This window comes from Pleurodeles waltl, chromosome 9 (genome assembly GCF_031143425.1).
Source record: "Pleurodeles waltl isolate 20211129_DDA chromosome 9, aPleWal1.hap1.20221129, whole genome shotgun sequence".
Taxonomy (NCBI): domain Eukaryota; kingdom Metazoa; phylum Chordata; class Amphibia; order Caudata; family Salamandridae; genus Pleurodeles; species Pleurodeles waltl.
In genome coordinates, this window is record NC_090448.1 from 926697537 (window position 1) to 926712649 (window position 15113).

Genomic DNA, 15113 nt, shown 5'->3' on the forward strand with positions numbered 1-15113 from the left:
GCAGCTCTAAGATTTCCTCTGATGTTGTGCGGAGTGCTTCAATCAGAACTCTGAAGCTTATCTAGGTTATTGTTTAGTGGCTACACTGAAAATGCACACAAAAATAATCTTAAAACTACAACAATTTGGGTGCTGCATAAATTATGCAAATAATGAGGCAAAGAACTCTGGGTTGTTCCTAAATTTAGGTAGAGAGCAGCTCCTACATAGTGCACCCTACAACACCAGCGACTCTCTAAATCTGTTCACCTCAAATGTCTTTGAGCATTGGATTAGCAAGTGCCATCAATGCTAAGCTGTAAAATTGCAAAATCCTTTTACCACTGCAGGCACAGTGTTAGAGCTTTGGATTGGTAAAATAGCATCCAAGCAAATCTGCAATGCAGAAAAGCAACCTCTGACATGTTTTGCTCATGTTAGAGTTCTTCAGAGAGGTACAGCTTTGTACAGACACAAGGGAGCACCCAGTATAAGTAAAAGAAAATACATTTCAGGTTTAAGGTGCCACATAAATTATGGAACTCTGCAAATGGAAATTTTGGATGGTTAACAGATCCTATATAGAGTGCCCTACAACACCATTGGCCCTCTGAATCTGCTCACCTCACCTCAAATATCTGTTTTTCTACCAAAGATTTTAAGCATAGTATTAGCACAGTGCCACCTACACCAACCTAGAAAGGGGCAAAGCCTTTTGTAATTTTGACAGCAAAGTCTTTAAGCATAGGGTTAGCTTGTGCCATCCATGTCGAGCTGTACAGTGACCAAAATATTCTTATCTCTACTTCAAATTGGCCACTGTGACAAATGTTGCTCTGAAGTGACCATCTAATTCAAATTGACTAATGCAGAGATGTAAAAAAACCTGCTCCACCCCAAGAGATTTACATGTATAATTCTATTTTTATACATGTTTCTTTTCCCCTCTTCTCATAGCCCCATTCTACAACCTACCAGTTCAGGAATCAGTGTTTTCCTTTCAACCGATGGCTTTCTATTTCCACCTGCTTTTAAATTTGCTTCTTTAACCATCATCACCATAAAAGAATGAAAACACGCTGTCCCATCACACATCCAGACTTCCTATGCTACGGTACTACAAAGTGTTTTATGCAGTTGAATGAATGAATATCTGTATTCAATTATATATATACATAATCATAAAATGTGCTGACAAATATTAAAAAACACAACACACCAGTGCCCCATAAAAACATTCCCACTTTAATAGACAGCACTCAAAATCACAGAATAATCAAAAGTGTGCAAAAACTACTATAAAAGTGCATTCAGAGGCGGAAGAATAAAACAAATTAGTTATACGCTTTGACTAAAAGGCAATAGGCTTATGCCAATGAAGTGCATTTTTCAGTAAGGTTCCCCCAGATGGACAAACAATATTAGGGAGAATTCAAAGGTAGAAAAGTACAGGCTTATATCGATAAAAACCCAGATTTTTAAGAGTTGGTAATAAAAATGTTGGCCTAACAGTTTTAAAATTGCAGTTATATTTCCCACGATCCATCTGCACAGCAAATGACATCACTACATTAACCATCATCCATTTTTACACAGGAAGGGACATCACTGTTGTACTGCCAAAACCTTCTTGAAAAGAAGAAACAAAAAACTCAATTTTAGATCATCAATCTGCATGCTGCCCAATACCCCCATGCTCCATCCAGTCCCAGAACTTAGATGGTGGCACCCACAGCAATGGCATGCAGCCGATGTGTGTAGTGGACATGCCACTGGTTTGTTGAAGACACCCAAAAATTAAGTCAGTCTGCATATGTCTATGCCTGCACCATGTTGAGTGCAGGGAATACTGGACTTCCCCTACGCACTGCTTTCCTGCCGTGTTCCTTTGCACTCTCAAATGTAGCTACTGCTCACTGCACTGCTGCCACACTAAACCAGACAAACCATATATGCCATATGCCTCTTGCAAATTCTCTTGCTCTCTCCCACACCCTACACCCACAACTACCACACCAACAGAAGCCAGAACCTCACTCACTCACACTCACACAAACCAACCCCTCTTTCACACTCACAGAGACAAACCGCCACCAATACAAATCATGTCACACTCACAGGCATGCTTCTCAATACCTGCTCACTCACCAAGCACATCAGTGAGATATGGGACCTACATCACAACCATGTTTCAAATCTGCTGTTCTTCACTGACACATGGCTAAACTCAATTTCTGCAGCAGACATCGCTTCAGCCATCCTTGCCAGTTACAAGATCACCAGGCAAGGCCATCATCACAAGACACGAAGTGGATTCACCATCATATTTTTAAGACACCATTAGCTGCACTACCTACATGGACACCCCCACCAACTGTACAGGACACCTCACGTTCAAAATCCACATTGTTGGAAATGGGTAATCGGTAAGGGCAGGTAAGTACCTACACTTAGCAATAAGTCACTAACCTCCACTTAGGTCCAGTTAGGTCTCAGTAAATTAAACCCAGCTCAACCCTTGGTAGCTTGGCAATGAGCAACAAGGCTTAACTTAGGAGACAAAGCGTAAAGCATTCAAATATCACAAAACAGTAATTAAATAAAACACAGGAAACAGTTTAAAAATCCAACATCAATTTATAAGAATAGATTATATGTTTATCTTTAATATAACACCAAAACAAATAAAATTGGATAAGGGGAACCAAAGATATGATTTTTTAAAGAATTAATGCTTTCTAGCACATAGAAACAACTAGCGCTCAAAGAGTTAAAAAAAGGTCACACTGGAAAGGAACGAAGTCCAGAGTTCAGGCCACCCACAAGGTAACACTGTCACACTTACTCTCAGAAGTGTTTGATTCAGGAAAGTGGTCCACAGCACCAGCCAAAGGTTCAGAGGCTCTGGTGTGCCTCTTGGGGTCTGGGACTACAACTCCCACAATGCACCTCTTCAACATATGGAGTTGCTCCAAACGTCTCCAAACTTCTCAATCTTCTTCCACAGGTCCTTTTTGTGTCCTTGAAGTGTCCACAACTTGATCCAAGGTTCCAGAAGCTCTGAGTTGCTCCTTGGGAGTTGGGACCACAATTCCCAGAATGCACTTGGTAAGAATCCTCAAATGGCAACTGGACGCTGGTTAGCTGGGCTCTGCTTGCAGGACTTGATGCAGGGGACTCTGGGCAGCTCCTTTGTACCTCTAGCAAACATGGAGTCCCTTCTTCAAGCAGTAGAAGACAGGTAAAGTCCTTTTAGTAGTAAAGCCCAAGTGTGCAGCTGGTGCTGTCCTCCAGAGTGCAGTGTTCAGGTGCAGGTCAGAGGTCCAGCAGGGCAGTCCTTCTTCTCCTGTAGTTCTTCTTTGTTGGAATCTGATAGGGATCTGAGGTGTGGGTGCAGGTCTGCCAGTTTTATCCCTGCTCCTGGGTGAAAAACAGGGAGGTCCTGGTTCTCCAATCAGGTGCAGGGTCCTTCCCCCCTGTGATGGCCACTTCCTGGGAAGTGTGGCAAAAATCAATCCCAGGAAGCAACATTCCTCAAAAACCCATCATGGCTGAAAGTGATTTTTGGAGGTTACATCTGGCTGAGCCCACCCACTGGTGTGGCTAAAAATCCTAAACACACCCCTCTCCTGCCCTCTCCTAATCTAATCAAGGGGGCATCTAATTGTCTGGGTTTGCAGGATGTGAGGGTGTTGCTGGGTTGCTCCAAATGTCCTTCTCTGCCTTTGAAGACCAGTTTGGCAGCCCTCCAGCTTCCTGCTTCACCATCTGCTAAGGGGAGATCTCCTCCCCCAGGCACATCTCTTTGTGTGGAGCCAGGCCACTTTAGACCTCATCAAGACAGCCTGGACAGGCTGCCAGAGGCTGGCCAATAAGAGCACAGCAGCAAAAACACTGCAGGGCTGAAGTTGGCAACTTTTCAGGTAAAGTTTAAAACTCTTTACCTGAACAAGTTATATTAAATCCAACAACTGGAAGTTGTGGGATTCATTATAACAATTAATTTGATAGCAAACTTCTTTTATCTGTTACTTAAGGGGACTTTAAAAATTAAAATAAAGACTCCCCAATCTAGCTTATGGAGGGCATTCACTACAATGAGGGAAAACACATTTGGCTGTTTTACCTCACCAGGGCTTTTACAACTATTTTTATAAGGTCCCTGCTTATAGTTACATGGCACCCAGCCCTAGGAACACATAGGGCACACCTTAGGGGTGACTTACATGTAAAAATAAGGTAGTTTAAGACTTTGGAACTACCTTTAATTCCAAAGTCAAATTTGCATTTAACTTTAGTTTAAAAGCAGCCAGTAAGGCAGGCCTGCCTTTAAAATGACACTGGGCACCTCAGCAGTGCACCTATGGGTGCTCTACCTATGCTGGGGTCCCTAAACCTACATGCCCTACCATATACTAGGGACTTATAGGTAGGCTGACTTAGCCAATTATAATTAGCCTAATTTGCGTACTGATTTTACACAGAGCACAGGCTCTGGGACTGGTTAGCAGTACCCAGGGCACCATCAGAGTCAGGAAACACCAGCAAAAAGTGTGAAATGGGGGCAAAAAGTTAGGGGGCCTCTGCAATCAGCCCTGTTCTCTCACACACATCACAGCCAACTTCTCGCTGGGTGAAAACCTTGTATGCAGACCTTCAGGACTCTGCACCAACTTCATCACCCACATCACAGACTTCATTGCAACCATCATCATCAATGCAAGCACCTTCATCCTCTTCAGGGAGACCTAAGCTTCCAACTAGAAGACCTCACGAACCCAAATTCTTTGGCCAGTCTTTGACCCAGCATATTACACTGAGAAATTAGGTTGTCTGTTGAAAAGGTGAAACCCCACTCCAGCAACAGCCACAATCCTTGTCATGGTGAATCAAAAAAATCACTACATAAACTTCTACCTAACCCTCTAGTAGCTCGGCAAAAAATTCATGTTTAGTTTAGAAGCAGGGTGTAAAATGTTTATGAAACACTTAAACAGTAATAAAATGAAAACACATTACAAGAAAAAATCTACAGCTATTTAGAAAAATAGAGTAAAATATAATACCTTAATTCAGTGGTTCCCAACATTTTCACTTCTATGGACCCCCTGTTTATCATTACTTGAACCCGGGGACCCCCAATGAATCATCATTGGAATCCGGGCACCCCCCCACTGAGTCATTGCTGAAAGCTGTGGACGCAATCTGTTAATATTATTTAATTTTCTAAGCAGTCGCGGACCACCTGAGGAGGCTTTGCGGACCCCCAGGAGTCCCCGAACCACAGGCTGGGAACCACTGCCTTAATTCACAAAATAATGACAAAAATCAAATCAATAGAACTGCAACTATGAGTTTAACAATTTTGAAGTGCAAAATAGTGCCTAGAAGATCAAATTGCCAACCGTGGGATTGAGTCTTGCAAAATCGGGCAAAGTCTAAAGTTATGGCCGAATGCCATTGAAAGCAGTTCAGATGCACAAAGGGGAATGGCCCAGTATCCGCTCTCTTTTGGAATTAGTACAATTTCTTAAGAAAAATGTCTGAGAAGGTAAAGCTTGGCAGGGTGTGGCAGTTAGCAGTGCCTGAGGAGGCATTGCCATCGGGGAGACACTGGATAAATTTATGGTGAAAATTTCTACAATTAGATTTAGGGCCTGATTTAGATCTTCACACAATCAGTCCTGCCATCAGTTTTCCTTTGGATAATCTGTCTGCCGACAAGGTGGACTGCTTACTCTATTTAAATGCTGCCAGGCTGATAGATGAAAGTCTGTTGGCGAACCACAGTCACCACCAGTATATCACACACGTGTATACTGCACCATAGGCAAAAGCGACTGGCAGCGGGACCACAGACACTTTTACAGGTGGGCCAATCAAGATGTGCCTTCCTGCCACCACAACTGTGGCGGCAAAACCTCCACATCTGAGTTGGCAGATTGAAAGGGATAAAAGGACAAAACATACCTTTTTCTCTTCTTTTCACTTCCCTTGCCACCATGGACCCAATCGTACAAGCCCTGCCTTTTCTGCTGATACTGGACCATGCCTCAAATCAACCTCATCATCAATGAAAATGAAGTTAAGTGACTGTTTTACCTGTTACCTTTGGAATTGCCTGTGTACATTAGGTCTGGATTCATGCATGTTAAAAATACCTGCAAGCAATAGTACAATGATGTGCATTGCATGTGTGTAACGTGGTAGTTTAAAAAACATAAAGAAAAACACCTCTATGTATCATTTATACTCACCAATTTGGGAATAATTGCCTTCATGCCAGTGGACACCTACACAAAAAGTGACATTCATCCGTATTTCGAAATGTGCACCAAAATTAACATCTCCATTGGAAATCTCCAACACTAATGTATGCACCATATCAATATATCAAAAATATAACCGTGTTTGTCACTGATAGAAATTAAAATAAGTCATGTTACACACATCTGCATCAATAAATTTGTCATCTAACAATTACTAGTTGTTAGACCTGGCAGCTTTTTGGCATATCTCCCCTGTCTTTTTGCCTTCTGACCTCCTGTTTTTGTGGTTTACTAGACTCTGTTTTTGCTGGTTTATTGCCTCTGAGCACTTTAGCCCTGCTGATCAGGGCTAAAGTGCAAGTGCTCGCTAGGTAAATTGTACTATTGATTGGTTTATTCATGATTATCATATTTGATTTATTGGTATGTCCCTAGTAAAGTGCACCAGAGGTGCCAAGGGCCTGAAAATCAAATGCTACTAGGGAGCCGGCAGCACTATTTGTGCCACCCACATACGTAGCACTGTAAACAGGGCTCAGACCTGCCACTCCAGTGTCTGTGTGTGCAGTTTTAAACTGCCAATTCGACTTGGCAAGTGCACCCACTTGCCAGGCCCAAACTGTCCCTTTTTGTACAAGTAAGGCACCCCTAAGGTAGGCCCTAGGTAGCCCCATGGGCAGGGTGCAGTGTATTTAAAAGGTAGGACATGTATGGGTGTGTTTTACATGTCCTAACAGTGAAATACTGCCAAATTCGGGTTTCACTGTTGCAAGGCCTATCTCTCTCAAAGGTTACCATGAGGGCTTTCTTTAAATCACTTTAAAAAACAGATTCCCTTTGAGAGCAGATACAAATCTGGAGTTCAGGATCTCTGAACTCACAATTTAAAAATACATATTTTAGTGAAGTTGGTTTTTGGATTGTGAGTTTGAAAATGCCACTTTTAGAAAGTAGGCATTTTCATGCTTAAATCATTCTGTGACTCTGTCTGTTTGTGGATTCCCCATCTGGGCTAGTTTGACAGTTGGGCTGTTTACACCCCGCCTCTAGACAGTGGCACAAAGAGAGCTCCACTCTAGCTCAGATGGCTCATCAGGAGGAGTGGTCGCTTGCACCTGAAAGGACTTTGCCTTCCCTCACACAATGCAGTCTCCAACCCCCTCGTGTGTGTCTGGGGCCTGGCCGGGACAAGGAAGGATCTTGCAAACACTTGAGACTTTGCTTTGAAGTTTGCCAACTTCAAAGGCAGAAAGTGATGTAAGAAGAAGAAGACCCAAGACCCCAGACTTTTGGAATCATTCTGGAATCAAGCCGAACCTCTGCCCAGGAGAAGAGCTGAAGAGCTGGAGGAGGAGTACTGTCCCTTTGCTGTGTTGCTTTGCTGGACTGGCCTGCCATTGCTGCTTCTGCCTGACAAGAGTGCAAAGAGTGAACTTTGCTGTGTGTCCTGCTTGAGAAAGTTCTCCAAGGGTTTGGAGTAGAGCTTGCCTCCTGTTGCAGCCTGGGCATCCCCAACAATGCCGCTCCTGCCGACACTGGTACCGCTGCCTGCACTGTGGGCTGTGGACACTGCTCATGAGGTACACAAAGCACCATCCCATCCAGCACTGCAGCCTCGCTCCACCGACCGCAGTATCATTGACACCAGTGTCATCACCAGCATCCCTGCCTGCACCGTGGCCTGTGGACACCGCTCGTGAGGGTCCTGAAGTATCTTCCCATCCCGCACCGCTGGCTTGGGCCTACCAACGACAGCACTTCTGCAACAACTACACTACTGCCTTCACTGTGACCTGGTGACACCGCAAATTGCACTGTCCTGCTTCACACCGCAGCCCTGGTCTCACCGACTCCGCTGGATGCCCCCACCGAGCCGCTGCCGGCACATGACCTCTATCTGGATAAGACCTGTGGATCCCTTCTCTCCTCACCCGATAAAGTGTACCAAATCACCTTGGCCTGCTGCATATTGCACAACATCGCGCTGTGACAGAGCATCTCACACATCACACAGAATGGAGACCATGAAGAGGAGAGGATTTTGAAACTCCAAACGAAGATGATAGTGGTGACGAGAAAGGAATTGACATATATCAATATATAATTGACAACTTCTTCACATGAGTGTAAGTTTACAATTACATATTGTTAAATTAAATGTCAAAAGAACTTGTGACATAATGAACATATAATTCAGAACAGGAGACTATTTAGGAATGGTTTGTTCAGGAAATTCCAGGGCAAAGATATTTGTTGTTAAATGTTTTGACATACTGACTACTGTGTTCATTGACATTGATTATCTCTGAATGTTCCAAGTGAGTGTATCTTCATAACTTATCATTTGAGTTTATTTTATCATGTAAAATTCTTCTTATTTTTCTGTTTTAAGGGCATTCACAATGTCATCTTCATTTGGACATTTCACAGTTGTGACATTTGCAGTTGTAAGGTACAAAGGAACATGGGTTGATCCTGAGGAAGACACACACTTTGATGTACACATATCTTGTACAAAGACAACTTGCAAAAAGTGATTGCATTGATGTTCTTGAGACTGCATTAGACCTGTTTTTTGTTGAATGTTGTCACCAAGGCAATATGTGCTGCTTAACTAGCTCTCACCTCATGTGTTAGTCAACCCAAAAAATAATATTCTTCCTTCACATTAACAAAATCCCCATTTTGGGTTAAGTGCACAAAGCTGTTTATGTATCTCATCATAGTAGAAAGAACATTTTGAAGCACACCACTTAAAGTTGGTTGTGGAATTTTATCAGATACTGCCACAGTAGCATTGAAATGAGTCTGTAACCACAACTTGTAGTAGTATCATGGGTTTCACTATTGGTGTTATTGTTGTAGGTTTCCTAGGGTGAGGCAGGATGTTTTGGTCCAGCTGATGACATGAATCCATAATAGTTTGCCTATTGAACCTATTTATTAGGATTATATCTCATTCCTCCAATGTGTCACGGCTTGGAATAGTAAAAATACAATAGACACAGACTATTTATGCTATGCATCAATTATGATTTTTTTCAGATTTGTTATTCAACAATTACTTCTTACAGATGTATGTAATCAATACATTGAGATTTGTGTTTGGTATTTTTCCCCTTTTTGGAGATGGGATACACATTGCATAATTGTAACATTTCTTAAATGCATTTTAATTCTTGTTTGTTTTTTAACATAATGATTGAAAGAAGAAAAAAATAAAAAGGAAATACCTCAAGAAATACAGCGTTGTGTTATTTGAATTTATTAATCAAACAGAAATAAACTTAAACATGTTGAAAACCAAGAAAAAAATTAAAATAACCAAACAAAGCAGTAAATCATTGTGGAGTAAACTATTTTTGTAAATGCTAATTGTTTGAAGTCCAATGTACAAAATACAAATGTCCTCAAAAAGGTAACTGTATCTATAAAATAGTACATAGAGTGATTGGTAGTCACACACTGGAAGAACTTAAGTTCTGCGTCTCTTGCTAGTCATGGTGGAGGTCTTACGATCCTCTACTGTTGGTCTGGATGAATGTCCCCTCGGGGGTGTCCAAGGTTGCAGGGAATGGAGTAGGTGGAGCTGTTTCCTGTTATGGAAGGGCCTCCCTGTCTGTGGCTGAGACTGATGTATTTTGTCCAGAGGTTGAAGGACCACAGATAAGGAAAGATGGTACAAGAAAAGCTCTGCTCATATGGTGATAATTGTCAAATATCACCCCAGTCAGGGAACACAAAGTTGTGATGAGATTCTGCAGGTGCGCACCCTCTGCACCTGCTTAATTATCCCAGAACTCTGATATGACCTAGCCCAGCATGTTTTGTGACTGATGTAGGGCTCCCAAGACTTGGTCAATGGTGGTCTAGGTGACAGTGTACCCAGTGGCCTCACTTTGCTGGCCCAAAGATCCCCTCCCATGACCCCTACTCCCACTAACCTGAGCCCTTGAGGCAGTGTGCCTCATCCAACTGAGTCCAGGCTGAGCTGGAGGTGCTCAACAGCAGCCAGGGTACAAGATGGGTGTTATATTCCTTTGCACAAAAGAAGTGGAGGTATCCTGAAGCTTAGGTGTTTTTGCATCTGGTGTAGGAGGTGTAGGTGTGGGCTGAGTGTGACTCAGTGGAGCTGTCTGCCGAGACAGACCCAATGTACCAGGCTACTCCACATCTTTCATACTTGTAGGAGTGGTGTTCTTACTAAAGGTTTGATCCTGATCTGTAGTGGAGGTGTCCTCAGTGGCAGATGGTGGTCCACTGGATCTGGATGTGGGGCCTAATATGAAAATAAATCAGAAGTTAAAAGTCTGAATTGTACATCAAATGTGTTTTCAGCTACAAGGAAGCAACCTAACAGTTAAAAAATGATTAATTTACACACATTCAAACTTCAGAGATCCTGGTGAAAAGGTGTCCTGAAAAAGGTTATTTTGTAAGTGCACAATACATGTACCAAACATCCAACCCAACACAGTAGAGGAGAACTGAATCAGACTATCATACACCTTAGGATAATTAATGGCATTAATCATCAGATGAACATTGCAAAGTAAATTGCTTATCAATATTACTTATATTCAGCATACATCAGGACATGATAGATATATTTAAGCCAACTCTGTAGAATGTGGATTCCCCTCCCTGTCATGGTGAGAAACTAGAAATAAATGAAGTAGTGGCTTGAGTTGAAAAAAAACTTTAAAAATGAAACAAATTAAAAATGAACAGAAGGAGAAAAAATATTAACCTGACTCCTGAGTGGAAAATTCTACTGCAAAATGGTGTTCTGCAGTGGATTGATAAAGGATCATGGTCTGAACTGTTTTATGGTGTGGTTTGCAGGTGTTCACAATTGGCCACTGTACATCAGGTGTGTGCTGCTAGTATCCATCCAATTGCCACAGCCATTGTACAATGTTGAGCGAGTCCCGTGACAGACTCCCGCCATCAGGAATCTGCTACCAGAACAACACCAGCATGGCTGTCAAACCTAAATATGCTTGGGGCAATCCCGACACCCTGATAGTGATGAAGTATTATTAGACAGCGTTGGAGCCTGCCGCGTCGGCAATAGCAGACTGCTTACATGGCATACTCTACTCTGTCAATGTGGATGGAGGTTTAGCTGCCATAGATCTAATTACGGCAGCTGGACCTCCATCAGTTTGCCAGAGTACTTCGAACTGTCATCACAGCAGATCAATGGAACTCCTGTCAAGATCTAAATCAGGCCTTTAGTCTATTTTATGGACATCAAAAATCTACAGTGGAATGAAGCTGCAGTCCACAGCAAACATGGCTGGATAACTCTTTCACGAGGAGCCAATGGACATGATTTGATGCAGAAGAACATAGCAGGAGCTGCCATATAGTCAGCTTGACTATAGATCCTGCTTGGATGGCCCACCCTGCCGAAAGCCGGTCTCTCTATTGAGTGGTTGTCTGAGAGAACTGCACAAAGTCCAACTGGCAACTACACCTAGTCATGTGACCCAGGAAATGGGCTGCATGCATCAAATGATTAGGGCAAGAGAATACCAACATTCTAAATGACTTAAAATCTGACTTACCAGTAAAAAAAAAAAGAAAATTACAATTCCTTAGACACCAAACATGACATTTCTACCTGCCCCAAAACAAACGTTACAAGTTATTAAATGTAAGAAGGGCGCCTCAGAGTAGTGAAAAATTTATTTGTGTGTTTTTCAATACCAGGACATGTACAAATTAAAATTTCCATCTTTTTGATACAATGCACTGGGTCCTATGAGCTGTTTAAGGCCTGCCTTAGATGTGATTTCTATATAATAAAAAGCACGTTTTTAGGCATGTCAAAAGGTTTATTTTTCAAAGTCGAATTTGAAGTTAAAACTGCATACAGCCTGCAGTGGTTTGCCTGGGGCATATTTTTAAGGAGCTACTGAAGTGAGTGGCACAATAAACTCTGCAAGCCCACAAGTACTATTTAATGTGCTAGCCCTGGGTATATGGTATACTACTTTTGACTGGTCTAACATGTGTCCTCCCCAGCTGAAAGTAGGAAGTACTACCCAACCTCCCGGGAGTACTCATCACTAAGGCAGAAGAACCTGGCCAGGAAATTATCTTGTGAGTGATTTTAGACTAATGTAACTGTCCCAAAGGTTGTTTGCACTCTTGCACTGTTTTAGGAGCCCTCTGAGATGGAATTACCATGTTCTTATTGTTATACTGATCTTGTTTTGTAACATTGTTATTTCAACGATTTAGCATGCTTTTACTGTCTTTACAGTTTATTTGTTTTAAACGGAATAAAGATTTTGAACTTGAATTTGATTTTAGCAGTCTGACTCAAGGCAGTGTTCTACTATAACATATAGTCCATGTGGGGAATGGACCACCTTAACAGTTTGGTATTTTCACTCTTCATTTTCATGAGATATCTGATGGGTGTGTCCTAACTGAGATGTGAGTCTCAAACAGGTATGGTCTCAACTTCTTCAGTGCCCAGACCCCAGCTAAAGCCTCTCTCTCAATAGCACTCCGACTCTGGTCTCTGAGAAATAACCTACTACTGATGAAGGCTACAGGTTGATCTGGCAGTATAGCTCATATGCCAGGTTCTGAAGCATTAGCCTGCACTATAAATTCCTAGGATATGTCAGGGCCTTATGTAAAGGGGATTTGCATATGGCCTGCTTGAATTTGTCAAAGGCTTACTGGGAGGCCTCTGTCCAGATCACCTTCTTAAGCTAGCTCAGTCAAGGGGGCAATAATGGTGCCATAGCTTGTTACAAAGCTCCTATTTTATCCTATGAAGCCCAGCAAGGCCCTCGCTTCAGTTTTACTTTTGGGTAGTTTCCAGGCCAGGATAGTCATTATTTTGGCCTGGAGGGTCTGTGCTATGCTCCCACCTATGAGGTATTCCAAATACACCTCAGTCCCCTGCCCTATCTGGCACTTGCTGGCCTTGATAGTCAGGCCTGCATGTCGCAGGGCCTGAAACACGCTCTGTAGATGGTATAGGTGGGCCTCTCAGCTGCTTTTTTAGACAAATGTGTAAGCCATCACTGAACAACTCCATTCCAGCCAGAACCCAGGTTATAAACCTCTGCAAGGTTGCAGGGGCATTCTTTGGTCCAAAGGGAATCACCCTGAACTGAAAGTGGCCCTCTGGGGTATGGAGTGTTGCCCTTTCTTTTACCCCTCCGTCAGGTCAATCCCCCAGGACCGTGTTTTAAGATCAAAGGTACTCAGGAACCTGGCAGCTCACAGCCTTTCAGTGAACTTATCTGCTCAGGGGACGTGATATGCTCCAGTCTTGATGACCTAGTTGAGCCCCCGTATTCCACGGGCTGCACCTGTTGAGACAGTTTTAGATATCAGCACCACTAGGCTGGGCCAGGGACTACTGGAGTACTCAATAACCCGGAACTCAAGCATTTTATAGACTTCCTTCCTAATGCTGGGCCTCACCTTGTCTGACAACCTGTGAATGTTATTATTCACAGGCATTCTGTCCCCAGTGTCTATGTCATGGGTGCACAAGTGTATAAGTCCAGGAGTGGGGAAGAATAGTTAGGCAAACTACCCAGACAACTGGTGACAGTCCTCCTGCTGTTCTGTGGTCAGGGGTAGGGGAGACTTTGATACCTTCCACTGACCCATTTTTCTCTCGGGAGGAGCTCAGATAGAGGCTCACTCACATTCTCCACTCTATCATTTTTTAACAGAAGTATGGTGACCTCAGACCTCTCATAGCATGGTTTGCAGGTATTCACATGAAGTACCCCTAAGGAGTTAATGGGGGTCTTGATGTCCACCAAATTGTTGACCCCCCCTTTTCTCTCCTTCGCGACATACGGCCCTGACCAACAGTCTAGAAGTCCTTGGGCTCCACAAACTCCATTATCCACACCTTGCAGCCAGGCTGAAACTTCACCAGAGTGGCCTTCTGGTCATACCAGAGTTTTATCACTTCCTGGCTGTCTTTTAGGTTCTCAGAAGCCCCCTCCAGCAACATCACCCCCAAGTAAATAAATTGTTCTGAATATTCATACTCTGCACCCAGTAACTAAGTCCAAATAGCTCATCACTAGGTACCATCTCTTCTTCTCAGAGACCAAATATTACCATCAATAATTTGTATACATCTTCTTGAGTGTTTTGAGTGAAGTGTACAGATCCAGTGCACACATCTACAAGATCTCTATTATGAGAAGCAGAATATGTTTTAGTTCTTTCACTGCACAGATATTCTATCAAAGCAAAGACTGAAGAGCACAATATTTTGTGTTTTTTCTGTTCAATTGCACAAACAAGATGAGATAAAGACAAAGGTGCATTGGCATGACAGTTGGAACCACCAACAATATCACTGGCATTCTTCGTATTTGTTTTTTAAAACATCCTTGTTCTCTTTCTTGCACTTTATCTTAGTAACATCACTACAATTTTTGGAAAACTTTCGCTTCAGGCAGATGGGAGGTGTTTCATAAACTGGATACTGTTCTAAATGAGGAGCTTCCTTCTAATATACAGGTCTTTTACAAGCAAGAAACCCGCAATAGACCATGCAATATGTTTTACACCTTAATCTGGAGCACATGTAATCACGAGGTATTCAACCTCATTGTTGTTAGGAAAAAAAATGAAATCAATTTCTTTACCCACAGCACCATTAACTAATCCTTCCTCAACATTCAATTTACCCTTCAAAATTGCCCTACAGTTTTTGTAAACATGTAAACAGTTTCCTAATTCCACAATTCTAGAAACACATTTCTCCAATTAATCAAATTTTGCTTGTAGTTTTTCACTTAAATGTTTTCTCTGTGGAAATGCATTTTCAAGTTGAAGCTGTGCAATATCTTGTTCAGAGAC